This window comes from Oncorhynchus kisutch, linkage group LG10 (genome assembly GCF_002021735.2).
Source record: "Oncorhynchus kisutch isolate 150728-3 linkage group LG10, Okis_V2, whole genome shotgun sequence".
NCBI lineage: Eukaryota > Metazoa > Chordata > Actinopteri > Salmoniformes > Salmonidae > Oncorhynchus > Oncorhynchus kisutch.
In genome coordinates this window covers 22,861,383-22,882,944 of record NC_034183.2, presented here as the reverse complement: position 1 = coordinate 22,882,944, position 21,562 = coordinate 22,861,383, and the positions used below count along the sequence as shown (strand labels likewise).

Below are 21,562 nucleotides of genomic sequence, written 5' to 3'. Positions count from 1 at the left end.
CCCCGGATCATCCCATTACACCTCCATGCCAAATGAATTGTTTGTTTTTGTGTGCCGCTCTCTCCTGACCTTTCCGCCAACTTGCTTTCATAACGTTCTGTATAAACCTGGAAACACAGGATTCAATCTGCACTTGAACACAGATGGGCCTTTGATTGGTTCTCTTAAGGATGTTCCGGAGTGTCATGATGCTAACCATCTCCTGGGCTTGACTTGGCTTGACATGATAGAGAACTCTTCCCGCTTGGATCCTCTGAGAGGACAATCAAGTGTGAGTGAGGAGGTATATCCACTTACTGTGTGGTTTCTGTTTGCTGATTTACACAGTAAATACATGAGAGAGATGTGGGTAATCAATAAGCCCAAATGGGGACACATACCCACTTTAGTTGGCAGTGATAAATGACTGGGCTGCGTGGTAGGCAGTGGAAAGGCTGTGTGTGTGTGTGTGTGTTTGTTTTAAATAAAGGGGTGTTGAGTAGCCATGGCTGAAAGCCGGCCTGGGAGCTTTGAGAGAAAGGAGAGAGAGAGCAGCTAATGTGGCAGAGACAGTTTCATCACCTGAGGGCTGCAGTGATACAACATGAACAATATAAGATACCACACACCGTACTGGAAGATAGAGTTACCCGGCCATGTCCTGTATTTAGATGAATTATAACCAGAAATGGTGTTATCATTTACATAGTAGTGACCAGCCTTATTCAGGTTTTTATAGAGGCCATAACAGTGTCAACATGTCTAACCCTGCAGCTGCAAATGGTGTGTGTGGTAGGGTGTGTGGGGGTATTCTCTGTCACCATATTCTGGCGTCTGCATCTCCTATAACTTTAATCTAGGGGTGTACAACTCCTGTCATGGAGGGCTTGAACAAAAACCTGCAGTTACCTTCCCCTGGCTTGGGGATGTGAAAACCCTACCCCAAATATTGTAATGCACAACATACACAGTGTACAAAACATTATGAATACCTGCTCTTTCAATGACATAGACTTACCAGGTGAATCCGGGTGAAAGCTATGATCCCTTATTGATGTCACTTGTTAAATCCACTTCAATCTCTGTAGATGAAGGGGAGGAGACCGGCTAAAGGAGTTTTAAGCCTTGAGACAACTGAGACATGGATTAGGTATGTGTGCCATTCAGAGGGTGAATGGGCAAGACAAAAGATTGGAGTGCCTTAAAACAGGGGGTATGGTAGTAGGTGCCAGGCACACCGGTTTGTGTCAAGAACTGCAACGCTGCTGGGTTTTTCACACTCAACAGTTTCCTGTGTGTAGCAAGAATGGTCCACCACCCAAAGGACATACAGCCAACATGACAGAACTGTGGGAAGCATTATAGTCAACATTGGCCATGCTTGTGAAATGCTTTTGACACCTTGTAGAGTCCAATGCCCCAACGAACTAAGGGTGTTCTCAGTGCAAAAGGGTGCAGCTCAATATTATTCATGTTTTGAAAACTCAGTGTGTTTCTACCGAAGACACAGCACACCATGATTTCATTGATTTAATATGATCACAGATTGAAGACATGTAACATCATGAAATCCAATATATCAATGGACGATACAGTTCATATCATAAGCAGCATAACCTCTATTGGTAAAACGTTTTGTCGTTTCAGTTGTAACAGTTTCAAAATTAACCATGTTCTGAGAATTTCACAAGGTGCATATTGTTTTGTCTTCACAGAGACAGATCATGCCCTCACATTTGCAGCAGAAGCAGTGGTGTGTAGATGTGTTTTGCGTGACTGATCTCTCCTTAGGTCCTGTCTTTGAAGCTGTTCTTGGAGGCCAGGGTTATAGCAGAAGGAACCTCATCTCCATCACCCATCAACGGACGAGTACCCTTGGATGTGCATCAAGAACATCAGAAGGACACCTGGAAAGAAATACAAAATACAGTTATACAACACCATTTCCTGGTTGAGTTCTTGCTGCCTTCCAAGTAATAGCAATATACAATACTCATTTAGCTGGATAAAAGGGATTAATTGCCTGTCCTTATATTTTACTCTGTGTAACTTTATGTTTATTTTTATGGTTACCATAATGCCTTTCAGATGTACTTTTAATGATTTTTGTAAAGCCCTTGCTTTGTATGAAATGTGTTCCTTAAAAAATATTGATTGGTTGACAGGGAGAGCAAGCAGTGGGTTTGGCCCACCAGCAGACGGCGTATCGTCACACACCACACCACACCCACAGATCATGCATGGCACGGGGCAGGGCGGGTTGAGGTGGGTGGAGCCCAGGGGGGCAGAAAGAGGCCGGGGCTCCTAGGTGTGTGAGTAATCACTCGTCTCCCAAGGCAAACACTGATTGGGAATCTGAGAGCCTCTTTCGCACCGAATGTGGATCTCACGTTCGTCTGCCGATCGTTCAGTGTGCTGTTGACTTATGATTGCCAACATTTTCGAGTGATTCTACATGTAAAATCGGTTTGCACTCGGTTCGCAAGTACTCCTGGCAGGCAAACGGTATTGGTGTTATCTCTTTGCCCGACCGGTCGACCTGGGACCACAAACACCAACCAGCCAAATCCTTCCTGCAAAGACGAGGAAATGACTGATTTACAGACTCTGGTTGTGTCTACAATCCAGGCCCGTCTGCAAAGGCTGACTTTAACACACATATTCTACTGCATGGCTTATTCTCCCAGTCAATATATGAGTTGGCCTAAATAAAATGTATATAAAAGCTTGCCAAGCAGAGAATTGGATGAATAATATGAAGTGGCACTACAGTTTGTAGTACTATATGTTACAGTACAACATAGTTCAACTGTAATTCACAGCACTTCAGCGGTCCTCACTGAGGGGAATACTGCTCAACATATAGTCAAATCTGGCTGGCTTAAAGACACTCTCTAGAGTGTGTTTAGAAAATTAAGGGACTTGATTTTTCCTAATTGTCCATTTTATCATTTTATTACAGCTAGCTTACTGTGATGGGCTTCTATTTTAATTGATGCAATACAATTAAAGCGTGACTTATTTCATTCCCCCACTACAGTGAACTGCATATGTCGGCTCTGCTATATTTAAATAGCATTAAGTAATTGGAAAAACACAAGAAGGGAAGGCAGAACATGTAACCAAAGGGCAAAATTGTCTTTGTGGATTTATTTTTCCCCCCATAAATATTCCAGGGGTTCTTCTATCATGCCCAAGTTTAAGGCAGAGAGGAAATAGTCTTTAACTGATACAGAAACTAATTTAGGACAGCTTTTCCAAAGAGATATGCTTTCCACCCTAGAACGAACATTTGGCCCAAGCCAGTACCTTCAGTACAAAAAATGCTAATGAAGTTGATTTCTTAGCCATTCTAAACTAATTGCATAGTCAAGATTACAAAGTATTCAGTCAGTGAAAAAGGGGTTGTTAATTTAAATGGTATCATATAATGCTCATAGTCTCCATAAATATGTAGATGGTAATCGGTGGCTGTAGGCTGGCTTTAAATGACAATGTCACTAGCTGCCAGAGCAACCCTCATTCACTATTCCTCTGTAAGGGGAGGTAGGTAGGTCTCACTGCACACAGCAGGCAAATAGCTAGGCTAAAATTACAAGAGGAAATCACTAATAGTGCAAATACGTTTTTACCATTTGAAGAACGCTATAAAAACATGATAAATATCATGACATTAGATGCAGTTGAAGTGCTTCAACACTAAACCCAAAGCCTCAGCATTATCCCCAACCTATTTAACATAAACCAAAGGCATGTGCTGCCTATGGACATAAATGGCCACATGGATGCCAAAGTATTGACAATAGTAACAATAAGTATACAAACAAAGTATTGCTTCTTTCCCCCCAAACAAATAGAACAAAGCATTACAAAACTACAGTCTTGTTCACTTTTCTCCCCTCCATTCTCCTCTTTCTCTGGCTCTCTCGTTTTCTCCCCCTTCTAAAAATACAGAGACAATGCCTTGAGGCTCTCTAGTCACTATTGTGTGCCCGCGAGTTCATTGTTCTCAGCTGATCAGCCGTGGTAAATGTGGAGCCCTGCAACTCATTACGTATTCTCAGTCCCTCGGAGCAGAGCGGAGGTGGCCATGGGAAGTTCCTGCTGGCTGGGCCTGGCCGGCCGGGCAGCCTACCCTGGAGAGAAAGCAAGGCCTTATAAATGACCTGGCCCGGCCCGTCTGGACATCTTGTGAGTCTATCCGTCCCTGTCCTGCTCCCCTCCCATGGTTAAAGAGCTACAGCTCTCCCTTTGACTGTCTGTGGACAAGTCCTATCTGTTCATCCCTCATCCCCGCTCAGTCTCAGTCACAGCTCCCTCCTCGGGATTAACTGTGGGACCGTGAGCAGAGTACACCCCACCACTCCCATTCTCCTCTCCTGTCCCCACATCCCACCTCACTATCTACTCCTGCTTTGGCCCAGCACAGAGTGGGCGGAAGTAGGACACAGTATGTTCTCTACTTATTTCCCAGAAAAACATGTTCTTATCTATGTTTAGAGTTGTTTGTTAGGAGACTAGAGTGAGTTTTTTATGCTTATGGTTTGTATAGCGTAGAAACAACTTTTTTCTGATGAAACTGTGGCAACTTCAGCTCGTGTGAAACAGAGAGAAACTCCACCCTTGAAGGCCTCCTCTAGCCTACCTTTCCTTAGCTTTGGTGTTCTGAGACAGTAAACTAGTTCTGTAGATATGAAGTGGATGTGAGGAACAGCAGTAACTAGGCTACCATGCTAGAGAGAAGGGGTTGGGTGATGGCTGGCCATTTGTATTGCTTGACATGACAATAATTAGAGTTGACTCACCCTCTCCCTGGTTATAATCCGCTGGATATACTGCACTCATACAGGTGTCCAGAAAATCCAATTATCACAACCATGGTAGGTAAAACTAGGGGGGAAAAAACAGGAGAAAATCAGAACTAGAGATGTCATTGCCATTTAAAAAAAAAAAATGTCAGACTTTAGATGAAACTCATCTCGTCTGCACATTATAAACCTTAAGAATTATAATGCGTAACAAACAGTCTTGGATATGTGGGTTTAGTGCTGAGTGATTACTGCTTTATTTATTATTATTGTTGCTTTTTGAGGTCGGTTCGTTTTCGGTTCAATTATTTAAAATAATCACGGTTTCCATTTTGGGTTCAATAATTTTTTTAAACGTGAAATGTATTATGAAATAATGACATTCAATTGATTTTAGTGCTTTTTAATGGACATTTCAAAGTCCAAAATAGTGAACATTCAATTGCCAAAATATTTAAAATACGACATTGTCTCTGTCAGGTAGGGTAGACATCAAAAGAAAATAGGAAATTACTATGAAAGAATAAAATATTTCAGTTGTGTAAATAACTTATATTTTATTTGTTTTTATTGTATGACTTTGTTATGTTGTATTCCTTAAAGTCATCATCTCATCTCTGCTCAAGCAGTAGCAGCCAGCCAGCCAGGCCATCTAATGTTATCTCTGTGCTACCCATCCTGTACTGTCTTTTGTCATTCTATTTAGCTAGGCTAGCCTGCCTAAGTACTGTATGCTGCAGAGCTGTCTGACAAAATCATTTGACTAGTTCTTCAAAGTATATCAGGCATACTTTCATGAACTGTCAATCTCTATCTTTCTCATCGTTGTGTTGTGTACATTCTTCTCTCATGCGGTCTGTGTGTATCTAACCCATAGCAGGCGTAAAAGTGTATCCGTCAGGCTCAATGGTTTATGGTCATTGTAGCTAATTACCACGTTTTGTGCTGAACTAGGTTGAATATTTGCTTAATGAAAACTACAACTCCCTTCAGCCCAGTGTCCCACATAGTTCTTGACTTTAATTCTAAAATGAATGATATTATTTAAAAGGCGAGTTGGGCTCACAAAAAAAACCTAACAAAATGGAATTCAAGAAATTGAACAGACGTCGGTCGATTAGTTATTTAATAACCACAACAACAAAAAAATTGCTCAGCACTAATGTAGGTGTTTTGTGTCCATACAACAGCAGAAAAAAAAGTAAAGTAAGAGAGGAGGAACCAGTCTCACTGCAAGATAGAGTACATCATATAACAGCAGAGGATAGACTTTTCCACCCTGCTGTTGTTAGAAGAGGAGGAGTATTAGTGCTTCCTCCCTGCAGGTTCCCAGTATTCCCCCACTCCTCCATCCTCTCATCTCCCCAGCAACAAAGGCCTGGAGCCCGGGCCACTCCTCCAGCCAGCTGCCTTCAGTAGCACCATGCTGGTTGCTGTGGGAGGAAGCCAGAGTGCCCCTCTACCCCCTCTGCTCTGTCCCCGGCAACCCCAACCCCAAACATGTGGGCTCAAATCCCGTCAGTGCGGCCAGGCGCACGGCTGGAACAGAATCTCGACAGATGGAGTTGGTCTCTCCTACACCACACTCTCCCCTTAGAAGTCCTGCTTCTCCTCTCTGACCTGAGTGATGGCTGCCCTGGGACAGGCAGATGTGGTCCCATACTAAGTATCAAGGTACACAGAACAACTAACAACTTCGTTTTGATGTCAACAAAGATCCCAGATCATTGCATTCCTGCACAACAAAATTGACAATTCCTACACATCACAGTTTTCATCTATATGATTTGTCCTTAAACATTTTAGTAATTTAGCAGACACTCTTATCCAGAGCAACGTACTGGAGCAATTAGGGTTAAGTGCCTTGTTCAAGGGCACAGCGACATATTTTCCACCTAGTCGGCTCAGGGATTCGAACCAGCAACCTTTTACCATCCCAACGCTCTTAACCACTAGGTTACCCGCCGCCCTACAAGGACTGCAGGTTACAGTATTAGAAATTAGTTGAAGGGTCAGTCCTTTTTCAATAATATAGTACAATCCAAAGTACATGTATTATTGAAAGAATAATTTAAAGACAATGGGATGTGTGAGCAGAGAAAAATTTCTCTTTAAACATGACAAGTGGACAAAGCGCCATGTGTGTGAGCATAATGAGTCTAGACTAACCCGTCCTGAGTTTGGTCAATAAAACCAAGCATCCCAGTGGGACTTCACTCTGTTTGGATTTCAACAACCATTAAGCAAAGCAAATATGAAACTCAAATATTCAATTGTATTACCTACATATTTAACAATGGAAACTAGCCAAAGTAACAAATCCTGCTCTGGAAACCGCCTTCCTAAAGCCATCTTCATACCCTCATAACAATCTAGTAGGCTGTCATGACAATGTCAAGACATGAAGGTTCCCAAGGGTTATACGTCTCCAGCTAGTGTCCTTAACTAACATAAATAGACAATGTTTTGCCAATGAAAGTACAGTATAACCATGAGTATCTCCAGTACCCTCCCAATTCCACTCTATCCCTTAAGATGCTTTCATTAATTTTAGATTGGGTCTAAATGGAGTCTTACTCTTTGTGACCAAGGTTTTGAAATTAGAATAATTTATATTAAAATTGTGACTTGTTCTGAAATAACCATCCTAATAAGATATTCATTATTTCCATTTCAGATAGGGTGAAATTCCACTGTGCTTTATTGTAAATCACCCAGTATTGGAACCACTCTGCCCCTGCTGCCCCATCATACTGAATGACTGGAGAAGGCAAGTGCTTCACAGTTAATGTGCTTGGTGACACACAGCAACATTGGGTTGCTGACTTGACATAGGCATCTTTTAAGGGCCTTAAACTCAAAGAATGGCATTGTTCCTGAGCAGAGGCTATCTGCAGCAGAGGACCGACACTGCGCCACAGAGGAGCTGTGAAAAAAGGAAACTTTGTGTTTCCACCGCACACAACTCTTACGACAAAGCAGGAAATAGTTCACAGGGACATGCCACATTCCACATTCCACAAGGGCCGATGCGTCTTTCTTTCGACACGTCAGACTAGTGTGTGACAGTAGTAGGGGTGAGGGAACGCTTCCACAATACCTGGTGACATTAAAGAACTAAGAACTGGGAAGGGTCTCTCTATAAAACCTCACCAGCAGAATATCATTCAGGAATGTACATGTTTTTCTTTATATACGCAAAGAGAGCAGGGTGGGTGTAGGAACTCAGAGGTTCCATGATGCGTTGTACTGGTTTGTTCTTGAGGGAAATCCAAGGCTGGTGCACAAGAAAAGAATGGGCACCAGGGATGAAGACACTAAAAAGTGAAATAATGTAGAGTAATCTTAAAATGATGGAACGGATGTGGATTGGGGTCAGATGTGTGAGTTGATCAGTAGTCTTTCTCCAGTCTCTGAGTCATTTCCACTCAGCTGTTCTAAAGACCATCCGATGGCAGTCTTCCAATGACTGAGTTCATATTCTTTGTGCCACACACAATTTGGAATAGTGATTGTTGGGCCTGCCACCCTCTCAAGGCATTGTAGAAAGCAACCAATCAGGAAAAACAAGCATGGCAAGGCTTCTCAAAGGAAATGGGAATATTTTTGGGAGGATGTTTTATTGTCACAAACACTGTTGTTTACAAGGTCAGCCAGAGTAGTACGGCGCCGAGCAGTATTAGGGTTAATTCCCTTGCTTAGGCTCCAGAGTGGCACAGCGGTTAAAGGCACAGTGCAAGAGGCGTCACTACAGTCCTTGGTTCAATCCCAGGCTGTATCACATCTGGCCGTGACTGGGAGTCCCATAAGGCGGTGCACAATTGACCCAGCATCGCCCGGGTTTGGTAAGGGTAGGCAGTCATTGTAAATAATAATTTGTTCTTAACTGACTTGCTTGGTTAAATTAAGGTTAAATTAACAATATATATATATATTTAAAGGCACATCGACAGGTTTTTCACCTTGTCGGCTTGGGTATTCGAACAAGCAACCTTTCGGTTACTGGCCCAAGAACACTTTGTTTTTCAGAGGGGAAGAGTAATGGTAATAGTAGCTGTGAGCAATAAGGTGTACCAATGTGTAGCAATGGACGACATTCAAGAGCTGTCTATTCTCTTCAGTCCCAAACTTACCATACCTGGTGTGGTCTCTGTCTCCTGGACAGACAGGTCTTGTCTTGGTCATACGGTCATATGGATGTCAGCAGGTTCCTCTCACCTTTTCTCTAGCAAAATAAAACACAAAGTCTGGCTTACTATGTGTACCCACATGTATTTAGAACACCATGCTTTGTGTATCTGGGAGCATCTAGATTGAGTAATTATATTTTTCAGGCAGTGGTGCTGTACACAACAAACTAATCACTTTAGGGTTGCCATTTGAACATGAAATCCCTCTTTATCTAGTCCAAAGGAAACTATTGTTGCCCCCCCCCCCCAAACCTCGAAAACAAATCTCTGTAGAAACTTTTTTGGGGCAAGCTTGTATAATCACACAGAGGGTACCAGAGACAGACAGGCCTGTACCAAGACAGACAGTAGGGAGCAGAAAAGAAAGAGTGGCCTTGTGTTGGACTACATTCTGCAGCTGCCTCACGTTCTTCCAGTATTTTAATACACATGGGCATGTAATGAATGGGGGCCGCTGTGTGACTGTATGTTACTGTAGGCATCTTTCTCCTATAACCCCACTACAGACTGATCTGAAGGCTCCACTGCGAGGCATCGCCATCATAATTCTTCCCCATCATAAAGAGGACTTGTTGGGGATCCGTGTGGTCTGTCTGTCCTCTACAATATCCTGCCTTCAGGGCCAGCCCATGGCTCATGCCAGCCAGACCCAGTTGTGTTCTTCGGCTTGGCAGTGTCTCTGAAGCCCAGACTGTTCACTCAACTTGGAGTCGCTCAGAGGAACTTTATCAAAAATGTAGATAAACAGGTTCAAGTAAGGTTAAACTTTGTAATAGTGATACTGCCAGGGATGAAGAAAATCCTTATTGCAATGTTGACTATTCCTTTCCATTGCAAACATGTTTAGAGATATACCGAATTGTTTAAAGTACTATTAGCTCGAGACCAACAAGGATTGAAACTATATGCTGAATTTTGATAGCCTTAGTTAAATGTAGATTTCCCAGAATGCATAGCGATTGTATTTTCTTTGAGTGCCACTGGTTCAGACAGCATGCTAGCTGATTTTGTGCCAACATGTAATTCTAATTTTCAAGGAGAACTGCAGGTGGCTTTACAGTGTCCTAACCAAAGTATTAAATAAACAGAGGTGTGTGTCTACTTTGATTATACATTTATTCTGTTACAGTTGGAACACAGGAGGGGGCGAATCAAAAGGCTCATTTTCAGGATGTCACAGCTCTGAACATGAACAATGAACATTTGTATTGTCTTTTCAAAGTTTGAGCCACGTGATCACTGTTTGTATATCATTTACCCACACAATATCACATTTTTCATACATACGCATAGCCTTTACTGATATTGTGTATTGCTTTGGATGCTATGGAAGTGTCAGCTAATTGACCATAACTTTATCAAAAAACAAATTCCTTATCATTAACATTCCGCCCAGATATTCTCCTTAGATAGATAAAGCCTAAGTAAATGAGTGTGGAGGATATGATGAATAAACAGGGTTGAAAAGCAGAAATCCTGTTGTGTGTGTGCACTGCACTCTGTGACAGAGATAGCTGTACACTAGAATGTTTGTCCCAGTGAAAAGAGGGGCTATGTTCGGCCCAGACTGGGCCCCATAATGCTGCAAACTCCACGGATTTGGAGCTCTCTTTTGTTGTCTCGGCAATGCTGACATCACACACTGCTGACGGGCCGAAATCCCTCTTTCTCCAGCACCAGCACTTTTGAAACAAAACTACCATGACACTGATGAGTAACGCCAACTTGCCCAAAAAATCCCTCATTAAATCACACACAAGCACGTGTGTGCATACTCACACAGGCACACAGGCACACAGCTGTGTGTTACCAATAAATCCAAAAGGTAATCAGAAAAATATTACTGCTGCCACAAACACTTTTCATGAAGCCTCTTACAAGTGGACCTGGCACTTACACTGTTAGTCTCTGACGCTGACCAACCACTTCTCACATTTTAACAAACAAATACTGAAACATTATGACAAACAGCATCTAAATGTGGCTGAGATTATGATAGGCATTACATATCTCAATGACAAACCGTTATGTAATTGCAGAAGACATGAATGATGTGGCCATGTTGGTATTGGTATCTGAATGTGAGAGGAGAGGGGGAATGACAGGTTTTCCATCAGGATGGAGTTATAAGACACAGGTAATGTAAGGTTAGCTTACCCTTCAGTGTTTGCAGAAACATTTGCATAGGAACACATGACTCAGGACTCTTTTGTGGGTGATTGATTAGACAAGAGGCTAAAGTAAGAGAGGTTCTCCCTCTGGACTGAGTTCAAATGTAGGATACTGTTGCTGAATCCATTCAGTTTGAAAATAATAGTGAAACACTCCATGAGTGTCATCTCTTCCAAATAAACCAGCGAGTGTTTTTCCAGTTATAGGGATACACTCTCTTCCCTACTGGAAGAGGAAAACTGTTGGGATGATACCAGCTCTCAGAAGCATCATTAAGGTCCCACTCAAACAATCAATCACAATAGCATCCTCAGGCACTTAGACTAGTGTCCTCCCTCAAAGCCTATCTCTCTATCACCCCCTCCCCCCCAACACACACACACACACACACACACACACGCCACCCTCGAGTCTAGGGAGTATCAATCTGTTAAACATGTGACAAATGGCATCATTTGGGAGGCCATGGGGCATATCCAGGACCAATGAGACAGCAGAAATAGGCTGTGAAGAGCTGCCCTTTATTCACACATGCTCCTGTGGGACTCGCCATGACAATTTCAAAATCACTGAACAAGTTGACACTTATTTGCAGGGCAATGAGCACCACTACCCTCTGAGAGAGGAATCCATATCCTCAATCCACATGGGAAGACGTGTAACCAAACAAAACTATGTCATGGAAAATCAATGGTTTCTAAGTCGGAAGCATACATGACCATTCTAAAAACATTAGTATTGTGAAGGTTAGATATTGGTATTTTACTAACTTATGTACACTCAATCAGTTAAGTTCATCACCAAATATAGACATATTTATTCATGTCATTGATTTAATACACAACTCAATATGACAACAATATACAGTACCTGTCAAAGGTTTGTACACGCCTACTCATTCAAGGGTTTTTCTTTATTTTTACTATTTTCTATTTTGTAGAATAATAGTAAAGATATCAAAACTATGAAACAACACATGGAATCATGTAGGTAGCAAAAAAGTGTTAAACAAATCCAAATATATTTTATATTTGAGATTCTTTAAAGTACCCTTTGTCTTAATGACAGCTTTGCTCTGGACCCTGATCTCTCGTTTGACGAACATATCAAGACTGTTTCAAGGACAGCTTTTATCCATTTACGTAACATTGCAAAAATCTGAAATTTTCTGACCAAAAATGATGCTGAAAAATGTATCCATGCGTTTGTTACTTCTAGGTTAGACTACTGCAATGCTCCATTTTCCGGCTACCCGGATAAAGCACTAAATAAACTTCAGTTAGTGCTAAATACGGCTGGAATCCTGACTAGAACCACAAAATGTGATCATATTACTCCAGTGCAAACCTCTCTACACTGGCTTCCTGTTAAGGCAAGGGCTGATTTCAAGGTTTTACTGCTAACCTACAAAACATTACATGGGCTTGCTCCTACCTATCTTTCCGATTTGGTCCTGCCATACATACGTACACGTTACGGTCACAAGGTGCAGGCCTCCTAATTGTCCCTAGAATTTCCTTGCAAACAGCTGGAGGCACAATAGGCTTTCTCCTATTGAGCTCCATTTTTATGGAATGGTCTGCCTACCCATGTGAGAGACGCAGACTCGGTCTCAAACTTTAAGTCTTTACTGAAGACTCATCTCTTCAGTGGGTCCTATGACTGAGTGTCGTCTGGCCCAGGAGTGTGAAGGTGAACGGAAAGGCAATGGAGCAACGAACCGCCCTTGCTGTCTCTGCCTGGCTGGTTCCCCTCTTTCCACTGGGATGCTCTGCCTCTAACCCTATTACAGGGGCTGAGTCACTGGTTTACTGGTGCTCGTCCATGCTGTTCCTAGGAGTGGTGCGTCACTTGAGTGGGTTGAGTCACTGACGTGGTCTTCCTGTCTGGGTTGGCGCCCCCCCTTGGGTTGTGCCTTGGCGGAGATCTTTGTGGGCTATACTCGGCCTTGTCTCAGGATGGTAAGTTGGTGGTTGAAGATATCCCTCTAGTGATGTGGGGGCTGTGCTTTGGCAAAGTGGGTGGGGTTAAATCCTGCCTGTTTGGCCCTGTCTGGGGGTATCATCGGATGGGGCCACAGTGTCTCCTGACCTCTCCTGTCTCAGCCTCCAGTATTTACGCTGTAGTAGTTTATGTGTTGGGGGGCTAGGGTTAGTCTGTTATATCTGGAGTATTTCTCCTGTCTTATCTGATGTTCTGTGTGAATATAAGTATGCTCTCTCTAATTCTCTTTTTCTTTCTTTCTTTCTTTCTTTCTTTCTTTCTTTCTTTCTTTCTTTCTTTCTTTCTTTCTTTCTTTCTTTCTTTCTTTCTTTCTTTCTTTCTTTCTTTTTTTTTGAGGACCATGCCTCAGGACTACCTGGCATGATGACTCCTTGTTGTCCCCAGTCCACCTGGCTGTGCTGCTGCTCCAGTTTCAACGGTTCTGCCTGCGACTATGGAACCCTGACCTGTTCACTGGGGCGGCAGGGTAGCCTAGTGGTTAGAGCGTTGGGCTAGTGACCGGAAGGTTGCAAGTTCAAACCCCCGAGCTGACAAGGTACAAATCTGTCGTTCTGCCCTTGAACAGGCAGTTAACCCACTGTTCCTAGGCCGTCATTGAAAATAAGAATTTGTTCTTAACTGACTTGCCTGGTAAAATAAAATAAAAAAATTACTATTATTTGACCATGCTGGTCATTAATGAACATTTGAACATCTTGGCCATGTTCTGTTATAATCTCCACCTGGCACAGCCAGAAGAGAAGAGGAGTGGCCACTCCTCATAGCCTGGTTCCTCCCTAGGTTTTTGCCTTTCTAGGGAGTTTTTCCTAGCTACCGTGCTTCTACACATGCATTGCTTGCTGTTTGTGGTTTTAGGCTGGGTTTCTGTACAGCACGTTGGTATATCAGCTGATGTAATAAGGGCTATATAAATTCATTTGATTTGATTTGGCACACGCTTGGTATTCTCTCAACCAGCTTCATGAGGTAGTCACCTGGAATGCATTTCAATTAACAGGTGTGCCTTGTTAAAAGTTCATTTGTGGAATTTCTTTCCTTCTTAATGCGTTTGAGCCAATCAATTGTGTTGTGACAAGGTAGGGGGTATACAGAATTGTTGTGTTATTGTGCTATTGTGTTATTGAATGTACGTTTGTTTATGTGTAACTCTGTGTTGTTCTTTTTGTTGCACTGCTTTGCTTTATCTTGGCCAAGTAGCAGGTGTAAATGAGAACGTGTTCTCAACTGGCCTACCTGGTTAAATAAAGGTGAAATTAAAAATTAAAAAGGGGGATACCTAGTCAAGGGAAAGGGGGATACCTAGTCAAGGGGAAGGGGGATACCTAGTCAGGGGAAAGGGGGATACCTAGTCAGTTGTACAATTGAATGCCTTCAACTGAAATGTGTCTTCTGCATTTAATCCAACCCCTCTTTGGTAAAAGACCAAGTCCATATTATGGCAAGAACAGCTCAAATAAGCAAAGAGAAACGACAGTCCATCACTACTTTAAGACATAAGTCAGTCAATGCGGAAAATTTCAAGAACTTTTAACGTTTCTTTAAGTGCTGTCGCAAAAACCATCAAGCGATATGATGAAACTGGCTCTCTTGAGGACCGCCACAGGAAAGAAAGAGTTACCAGCCTCAGAAATTGCAGCCCAAACTAATTCTTCACAGAGTTCAAGTAACAGACATCTCAACGTCAACTGTTCAGATGAGACTGCGTGAATCAGGCCTTCATGATTGAATTGCAACAAAGAAACCACTACTAATGGACACCAATAAGAAGAAGAGAATTGCTCGTGCCAAGAAACACAAGCCATGGACATTAGACCGGTAGAAATCTGTTGTTTGGTCTGATGAGTCCAAATTTGAGATTTTTGGTTTCAACCGCCGTGTCTTTGTGAAACGCAGAGTAGGTGAATGGATGATCTACGCATGTGTGGTTCCCACAGTGAAGCATAGAAGAGGTGTGATGGTGTGGGTGTGCTTTGCTGGTGACACTGTCTGGGATTTATTTAGAATTCAAGGCACACTTAACCAGCATGGCTACAACAGCATTCTGCAGCGATACGCTATCCCGTCTGGTTTGCATTTAGTGGGACTATCTTTTGTTTTTAAACAGGACAATGACCCAACACACCTTCAGGTTGTGTAAGTGCTATTTGACCAAGAAGGAGAGGAATGGAATGCTGCATCAGATGACCTGGCCTCCACAATCACCCGACATCAACCTAATTGAGATAGTTTGGGATGAGTTGGACCGCAGAGTGAAGGAAAAGCAGCCAATAAGTGCTCATCATATGTGGGAACTCCTACAAGACTGTTAAAAATAATTCAAGTTGAAGCTGGCTGAGAGAATGCCAAGAGTGTCCAAAGCTGTCATCAAGGCAAAGAGTGGCTACTTTGAAGAATCTCAAATATAAAATATATTTTGATTTGTTTAACACTTTTTTGGTTACTACATGATTCCATTTGTGCTATTTCATAGTTTTGATTTCTTCACTATTATTCTACAAGGTAGAAAATAGTAAAAAAATAAAGAAAAACCCTTGAATGAGTAGGTGTGTCCAAACTTTTGACTGGTACTGTACATATATATATATATATAATTTGTGGGGTTTATTTATTTTTTCTTGTTCAAGTGAAGAGGGCAAATGGGGACTTTCAGAACTGCATGAGCACCCTGATAACCTTACAATAATCTATTGGCAAATGGCTCTCAATCAAACATCTCAAAAAAAGACTGTCAATCTTCTGTATAGATCAGTGAACTCCAGTGACAAGTAACGCAACAAACTGACACAACCCTAAGCTGATTAAATAGAACAGCAGCTCTGTGCTACACACACACACCAACTCTCTCCTAACTGCTGAAAACTTTTAATGAGCACTTCTAGCACACCCATAACCTCCCCTGCCCTGCCCCTCCCCTCCCACCCCTTACTGAAATCTGTGGAGATCTGTCAGTGCCAACTAAATTCTTACTCAGGTTGTCAACCATGCCTCTGCTAGACAGGGTCACAGGGTTAAAATCGATTTCACAGGCCACCTGGAGAGCCTAGGCTGCGAACTGACTCAAAAAAATTATATCAGACTTAGAATTGCTTACCACCCAGGGCTAGGCCCAGGCTAACATGCCCACTAAAAAGTCCCCAGCCCAACAGAAGTTTGCACAGGCAGGCTGGAGCTGATGACCCTGCAAGCTGACCTCCTCTAACTTCAACTGAATTGTTCTGGCAGTTTCCACGGTGACGAGGCACTCCAAGCTTTATCCTACTTGGGCTACTGAAACAAGTGGGACCAGATCTTCTCTCCATAATTTACTGGGCAAAAAAGTTGCATTTCCTTATTTTCTCTGAATGTCCTTTTTTACAGGGTGCCTATTGTGATTTATTGAGCATTTAGGTTGGATTTCTTCAACTGTGTAATGTAATAGATCATTATATTGATAGTTTATTATTTATAAAAATTTGCATTTGTTTATGTAACTATGGCTGTGGTTGTTTTTGTTGTTGTTTTGGGGATTAAGCTATGTTTTTGTTGTTGTTTTGGGGGATTAAGCTATGTTTTTGTTGTTGTTTTGGGGGATTAAGCTATGTTTTTGTTGTTGTTTTGGGGGATTAAGCTATGTTTTTGCTGTTGTTTTGGGGGATTAAGCTATGTTTTTGCTGTTGTTTTGGGGGATTAAGCTATGTTTTTGCTGTTGTTTTGGGGGATTAAGCTATGTTTTTGTTGTTGTTTTGGGGGATTAAGCTATGTTTTTGTGCCATTTCTTGTGGCGTTAATGTGGTGAAATGCCCCTCTGCTCTCCTCCCCATGTCTGCATAACTGTTATTGAATATCATTGCTGTCTTTCCATTTTGTATTGTCTATAAATGTGAATAAAATTAGGCTGAATAAAACTGAGTCCCCCTAATCTTTGTGTTTAGTGATTGTTCCTGTCCAAGATTCAGAGCAAACTTTCGCTCATAGTGCTTCATCAAACTGGACTATCAAAAGGGGAATTTACAAAGACTGATTTGTATAATCACACTCATCTGAAAGAACATCGACATCATTCTCTTATTAAACCACAATTTCACAACAGTCACTTGACTTTATACACTTATGTGACAAAGAGGGTTGGGATCCATTCGGTTTTCAACTTTTCAATGAATTCAATGTATCCCATGGAAGGCTACATAATCGCCTAAGGGTCATCCTTTGAGCTGCTTCTTACACTGGCCTAAAGTTCAAGTCAATCAGAAGTCCTGACATCTAGAGCATTGAAACTGTGTCAGTGAAAGCTAACACGATTAATCAATAACTGCAATGTTCAAATGTTTTCTTTTCCATTCCCTGTCAATAATGATTTGATCAATTGATCCTTTTCTTTAACTCATTTTCCTTTCTCAGACTGTCCTTGTGGACTGGAATGTTTTGCGTTTTACATGACTGGTCACTTGGCGAGCGCGAACACATTTTTCAGCGCAATGCACGACCAAATAAAGCTAAGTAGACTGCGAAAACGTCATTCTAACTAGATACTTTAATGTACACTTCATTACCACAAGGATCGATTATATTAACATCTGAGCTACAAGCCTTGAGTGCACTCACCCGGGGCGACTGTGTGATGGAGTGATGTTGTGATTGTGATTGGATGCACGCAGAGTAGAAGGTGCTCATGGGTTAATGTCCCGCGTGTCATCGGGCAAAACGTTAAATGACACAAGCTGTCACAAAATCGATAAGAGTGGTCCAGCTGTCCTGGATCTTCATCTCCTCTTGAAGTCACAACTTGGTCTGACACCATGTCATCTTTGTGGCCTTGCTTCATATGGCCATTACGTTTCATGAGTTGAGCAATGAGCCATGGAAATAGAGGGCATTACTGTTTACTTCTTGGCCTACAACTATGGACATTGACAACCTTGACCCAGGAGTCGACTTAACATAGTAAAGGTAAATGTGTCTCCCTCCAATGAATATGGAGCGTTATGTTTCGTCTGGTACATATTAATTTGTGGATGTCCATCATCCATTTCATATGATATCTTAGCATATGTGTGGCCTACATTAGGGGTTAGGGCAGGGTTTCCCAAACTCGGTCCTCTGGACCCCAAGGGGTGCACGTTTCGTTTTTTGCCCTCTCATTACACAGCTTATTCAGATAATCAACTAATCGTCAAGCTTTGTAGTGTTAGGGCCAAAAAACAAAACGTGCACCCCTTGGGGTCCTTAAGACGAGTTTGGGAGACACTGGATTAGGGGTTAAGTTTAGGCAGTACTTGATTTGAGCTGGATCCTGCAGAACAGAATCCTTCTCCTCTACGTTTTTTCTGTTTCTTTCCCGGAACCCATTTGTCAGAATCCAGTACCTCCTCTTGGCATGAAAAACTATGTTCACTGTTTGCAATGTAAAAATTCTAATAAAATCAGAGTTAAGTTCAACCAATCAAGTTTCATCTTCTGTCATTATCTGGCCCCTAAAACACGTAATGTGAAAACGTGCCTGATGTTCTAAGAATTGGTCGTGCTCGGCCGGCCCGGTTTTATGGTTTGGCAACATTGTAGTCTGTTAAGACCAACGCGTGGCCATTGCTGTGGTGAGAGAGGGAAGTGCGCCTGTATCTCTCACGGAACTAGAATGAGATTCGCTTTCTATGATCTCTCTCTTCTCTGATAGACATAACCCTGCAACTTTGCATTGTTGCACTTCATCATGTATTTCCTTATACCTTATATGAGTTCCACAGCACCCTTAATACATTGAGAAATGTATTTAAAAAGTTATTGAATTACTGCTGTCTGTTCAGAAATAAATGAAAATAAAAAATGCTACAACAGTAGGCCTATAATTTAGCCACAGTGGATCAATAGCTTGTTAAAACATTGTATAAATGCCTAGCTGTGGACTGTGTGCCTACTGTTGGAAACGTGAGGCAAATCGTTAGTGAACAGCATGCAGGCAAAACGGGCCTTTCACAATATTTCCAATACAATTGTGGGAAAACACATGTTGGAAAGCAAATGGATTTAGCTGAAAATAGAATAATAATTTGTTTGTAGGCTACCAAATATGCTATCAGCTTCAAAATAGTCCTATTGCGGGAACAGCATTGTTTTTACAAAGTTTAACTGACTTGCCTAGTTAAATAAATGTTAAATAAAATACATTTCAAAAACAAGAGTGAGCGCATTGGGGCGGCAGGGTAGCCTAGTGGTTAGAGTGTTGGACTAGTAACTAGTAACCGGAAGGTTGCAAGTTCAAACCCCTGAGCTGACAAGGTACAAATCTGTCGTTCTGCCCCTGAACAGGCAGTTAACCCACTGGGCCATCATTGAAAATAAGAATTTGTTCTTAACTGATCTTGCCTGGTTAAATAAATAAAATTGGCAGGAGTGCATCTGCCATCGCTGGTGAGTGAGCTGAGCATCATTGGGTGAGTCAGTGAAACTGGAAAGGTTTATTATGAGTATAATTTCCTCCTCATATTGTACACTATGTCCCTACGACAAATGTGTTTTTTTATTGATGCAGATTCTCAGTTTGTCCGTGTCAAAGTAGCCTGTCATTTCAATAATTTGTGCGGTATTGAAAAATATTATTGTAATGTCTCCAGACATCTAAAATTGTGTAGAATTTCATTAAATGCGTTTATAAAAGGCCTGTTTTTTTCCCTTGACCCTAGGCTTAAAAATGTTTTTCCATGTGTACAACTTTTGCAAGCGCCTCTACTCTACTGCTCTACTCTACTCTACTGCTCTACTCTACTCTACTGCTCTACTCTACTCTACTGCTCTACTCTACTCTACTGCTCTACTCTACTCTACTGCTCTACTCTACTGCTCTACTCTACTGCTCTACTCTACTCTACTGCTCTACTCTACTCTACTGCTCTACTTTACTCTACTGCTCTACTCTACTGCTCTACTCTACTCTACTGCTCTACTCTACTCTACTGCTCTACTCTACTGCTCTACTCTACTGCTCTACTCTACTGCTCTACTCTACTGCTCTACTCTACTGCTCTACTCTACTCTACTGCTCTACTCTACTGCTCTACTCTACTGCTCTACTCTACTGCTCTACTCTACTGCTCTACTCTACTCTACTGCTCTACTCTACTGCTCTACTCTACTCTACTCTACTGCTCTACTCTACTCTACTGCTCTACTCTACTCTACTGCTCTACTCTACTCTACTCTACTCTACTCTACTGCTCTACTCTACTCTACTGCTCTACTCTACTCTACTGCTCTACTCTACTGCTCTACTCTACTCTACTGCTCTACTCTACTCTACTGCTCTACTCTACTCTACTGCTCTACTCTACTCTACTGCTCTACTCTACTCTACTGCTCTTTGCAAGCACAAAGGCGATTATATGCATGCAATGCTTTATTATAAAGCGCCACCCAATTTACAAATTAAGCACTGGGGTTGGGGGTTAAATGTAGAGTTAAGGGAAGGGTTAGCTAACATGCTAAGTAGCTAAAAAGTAGTAAGTAGTTGCTAAAATGTTAATGTTGTCCATGATGTGATTCGAACACACAACCTTTGGGTTGATAGATATAATGCAATCTCCTTTAACGTTTGGCTTAAGTAACCTTCTGTATTATGTAACTATACCAAACAGAACATATCATACGTATGCTGGAGGGATACAACTTTACATATACTATGTTATGTCTACTCTTTGAGGCAAACCTGCTATGAGAGGTTATATTTTTTAATGCCATTTTTTTAAATGTAATTGTACCTTTATTTAACTAAGTCAGTTAAGAACAAATTCTTATTTACAATAACGGCCTACACCAGCCAAACACGGACGACGCTGGGACAATTGTGTGCCGCCCTATGGGACTCCCATAGGGTGGGTTGTGATACAGTCTGGATTCGAACCAGGGTGACGCCTCTAGCACTGAGATGCAGTGCCCTAGACCGCTGCGCCAATCGGTATCCCAAATAGGGGCTTGAAAAAATAAATAACATTTGTTTCCTGTGGCCTAATTAACAAGGCAGGGTCTCCCCTCCCTCCCAACTCCAGAACTCGTTACATTGCGTTATGCTAATAGATGGGCTTATAACGCACAGACACTGAAATCTCATCCAGCTACTATTCGCTTTCCTGAGGGAGATGTCATTTCGCAGGGGGGGACACAATGACGAGCTCGTGAGTGACAGAGCTCTGATCTCAGCGATAGGAAGATAGCCACCTGATTAAAATGGTTCGCTTGTTCCCCTTAGTCACTCGATCAGCGTGTGAACTCTTCTTATTTATAATCAAATGCAGTGACCGAGTAGCGCCCAGAACAGCACACTTCCAGGTTCCAACCCAATGTAATTCATTGCCCTATATTTATTAAACGCTGCCACAGGTGCAACTCTCAAAATCCAATATAGATAGTGTAAACATTTATAACAAAATAATTCATAGGTTA

General features: G+C 42.0%; 1 long non-coding RNA gene across 3 annotated transcripts in view; it reads right to left on the bottom strand.

The window, feature by feature from the left end:
• Positions 1 to 1,495: 1,495 nt before the first annotated feature.
• The window catches only part of LOC109897936 (uncharacterized), an 85,136-nt gene continuing 65,069 nt past the window's right edge, over positions 1,496 to 21,562 (bottom strand). For 2 of the 3 annotated variants that reach the window (XR_004211178.1, XR_002256291.2), the window contains exons 4-6: positions 8,921 to 9,012; positions 4,785 to 4,869; positions 1,496 to 1,886 (exon numbers count right to left, since the gene is read on the bottom strand). This is a non-coding gene — a long non-coding RNA (uncharacterized LOC109897936). The remainder of the gene's footprint in view (positions 1,887 to 4,784; positions 4,870 to 8,920; positions 9,013 to 21,562) is intronic. The other variant, XR_002256292.2, reaches the window with a different exon arrangement.